At 56.9% G+C, this 3,018-nt stretch overlaps 1 long non-coding RNA gene across 1 annotated transcript in view; it reads left to right on the top strand.

Annotated features, from left to right (window-relative positions):
- The first annotated feature begins 232 nt into the window (after positions 1–232).
- The window catches only part of LOC147101944 (uncharacterized), a 395,113-nt gene continuing 392,327 nt past the window's right edge, over positions 233–3,018 (top strand). The window contains exon 1 of the long non-coding RNA XR_015073398.1: positions 233–629. This is a non-coding gene — a long non-coding RNA (uncharacterized LOC147101944). The remainder of the gene's footprint in view (positions 630–3,018) is intronic.

The raw sequence follows: 3,018 nt of genomic DNA, 5'->3' as shown, positions 1-3,018 counted from the left end.
ACCTCCTCCAGCCCCACAACCCTCCCTATCTCTGTAACCTCCTCCAGCCCCACAACCGTCCCTATCTCTGTAACCTCCTCCAGCCCCTACAACCCTCCCTATCTCTGTAACCTCCTCCAGCCCCTACACCCTCCCTACCCTATCTCTGTAACCTCCTCCAGCCCCTACAACCCCAGAGATATCGGGGCCTCCAGTTCTGGCCTCTTGCACATCCCCGATTTCATGGCGGCACTGTTGAATTTTGTTTGATAATCGCTCCTGTGAAGTGCCTTGGGACGTTTTACCACAGTCAGGGTGCTTTGTTATTGCAAGCTGGCGATTGCAAAGCGAGTGAACAGCTTCTGTAAAGAGACAGGACGGGCGGGTGTTGGGGTAAAACCCTCTGCCGCACATCCAACACCCTCAGCTTGGCGACAGCGGCCGGTTACCAGACTGTCCCCAGAGCCGGTCTCTGGTGAACTCACCCGGGGCGGGGGGAAGGTCAAGCTCCAAGGTCAGCGCTTACGGTTCCGGTTCCGGTTCGAGCCGTCATCCAGCGGCTGCCATGGCGACGGTGCTGAGGAGCGGAGCCCGGGGCCTGAGAGCCTGGGGGAGAGCGGGGGTCCGAGCCCGACCCGGGGTCAGCACAGGTAACTGGGCCCGACACCCCTCTCCTGCCCGCCCCCCCCAACCCCTCTCCTCCCTCCCCCACCCACCCCCCTCCCCCCCCCCCTCTCCTCTCCCCCCCCTCTCCTCTCCCCCCTCTCCTCTCCCCCCCCTCCCCCCCTCTCCTCTCCCCCCCTCCCCCCCTCTCCTCTCCCCCCCTCCCCCCTCTCCTCTCCTCCCCTCCCCCCCTCTCCTCTCCTCCCCTCCCCCCTCTCCTCTCCTCCCCCCTCCCCCTCTCCTCCCCCCCCCACCCACCCCCCTCTCCTCCCTCACCCCTCTCCTCCCCCCCCCACCCACCCCTCTCCTCCCTCACCCACCCCTCTCCTGCACCCCCCCCTCTCCTCCCTCCTCCCTCCCCCACCCTCCCCCACCCTCCCTCTCCCCCCCCCTCCCCCACCCTCCCTCTCCCCCCCCCCTCCCCCCACCCCTCTCCCTCCCTCCCCCCACCCACCCCTCTCCTCCCTCCCCCCACCCACCCCTCTCCTCCCTCCCCCCACCCACCCCTCTCCTCCCTCCTCACCTCTCACCCCCCCCCCCTCACCTCTCACCCCCCCCCCCCCTCACCTCTCACCCCCCCCCCCCTCACCTCTCACCCCCCCCCCCCCTCACCTCTCACCCCCCCCCCCCCTCACCTCTCACCCCCCCCCCCCTCACCTCTCACCCCCCCCCCCCCTCACCTCTCACCCCCCCCCCCCCTCACCTCTCACCCCCCCCCCCCCCCTCACCTCTCACCCCCCCCCCCCCCCTCACCTCTCACCCCCCCCCCCCCCTCACCTCTCACCCCCCCCCCCCTCACCTCTCACCCCCCCCCCCCCTCACCTCTCACCCCCCCCCCCCCTCACCTCTCACCCCCCCCCCCCCCTCACCTCTCACCCCCCCCCCCCCCCCTCACCTCTCACCCCCCTCACCTCTCACCCCTCACCCCCCCCTCACCTCTCACCCCTCACCCCCCCCTCACCTCTCACCCCCCCTCACCTCTCACCCCTCACCCCCCCCTCACCTCTCACCCCCCCTCACCTCTCACCCCCCCCCTCACCTCTCACCTTCCAATTCACAATTCACAATTCAAATTGCTTTATTGGCATGATAAGTTACATCTTATGTTGCCAAAGCATCAAAATACATTTATGGTTTTGCACATAAACGCAGTTCTATTCATACAGTGTATAAACAGGTATATCCCTGAGTGTATAAATATACATTCGCATTGTTTATATATATTCTTTTCTTAGTTTACTGGTTGTCCCTCTGTTCATGGCAAGCTGTAACATAGTGTGCCGCCAGTGTTATACAGCTTCTCTCCTCTCCCAGTAGGAATGGGAGTTTTTGGTTGTCATTCAGATTTCTGAAATCAGGGCATATTTGTGAGAATTTTTGGTAGAAATTCTCCCTGATGTCCTGATATTTTCCACAGGTTGTGAGGAAGTGCATCTCTGTCTCCACTACTCCCTGACTGCAGTGAGAGCATATCCTGTCTTCTCTTGGCAGCCTGGTCTGCCTGTGTCTGCCTTTTTCGATCGCTAGGCTATGTTCGCTAAGTCTGTACCTTGTCAAGGTTCTTCTCAGTTTGTTATCCTTTACCATGGTCAGGTAATAAGCTATGTTGTATTGTCTGTTTAGGGCCAAGTAGCAATTGAGTTTGCTTTGGGTTTTTGTTGTTTCTGCCCAATATGTCAGATATTTTTCCTTTTGCTTAGCGACGATTGTGTTGGGTCGAATTCTTTGTGTTACCCTGTCACTGTCCTGGGGCTGGTTATTGTTAGTATTGTTAGTAGTTACTTCACTGAGTCCCAGGACTAGTTGACTGAGGGTATTCTTCTTTATGGTCAGCTCTTGGCATTTCAGGGCGTCGTAGTGATAGCATTGGGGATTGCTCATTTGTAGGTGATTCTAAATTTGGTGGCTCTTTTTTGGATAGTGATTATTAATGGATATTGGCCTAGTTCCGCCCTGCATGCATTGTTTACTGTTTTCCTTTGAGTCCGGAGGATACTTTTACAGAATTCTGCATGTAGGATCTCAATTGGGTGTTTGTCCCATTTTGCAAATTCTTGTTGAGTTAGCGGTCCCCATACCTCACTGCCATAGAGTGCAATTGGTTCAATTACTGATTTGAAAATTTTGAGCCAAATGCTAATTGGGATTTCTATTTGGATTGATTTTTTGATGGCATAGAAAGCCCTTCTTGCTTTCTCTTTCAGTTCATTCACAGCCAGTTTGAAGTTTCCCGTAGAACTGATTTTTAAGCCCAAGTATGTGTAGTTAGTGGTTTGTTCAATTTTGGTTGTTCCTACTGTGAAATTTATTTTGGGTCCCTGATGTTTGGATCTTTGCTGGAACACAAGGACTTTGGTTTTTTGGGGATTTATTGTC

This window comes from Somniosus microcephalus, chromosome 23, assembly GCF_052327205.1.
Source record: "Somniosus microcephalus isolate GS21.2 chromosome 23, FLI_Smic_1.0, whole genome shotgun sequence".
In the NCBI taxonomy this organism is placed as follows: domain Eukaryota; kingdom Metazoa; phylum Chordata; class Chondrichthyes; order Squaliformes; family Somniosidae; genus Somniosus; species Somniosus microcephalus.
This window is presented reverse-complemented; position numbering and strand designations above follow the sequence as displayed.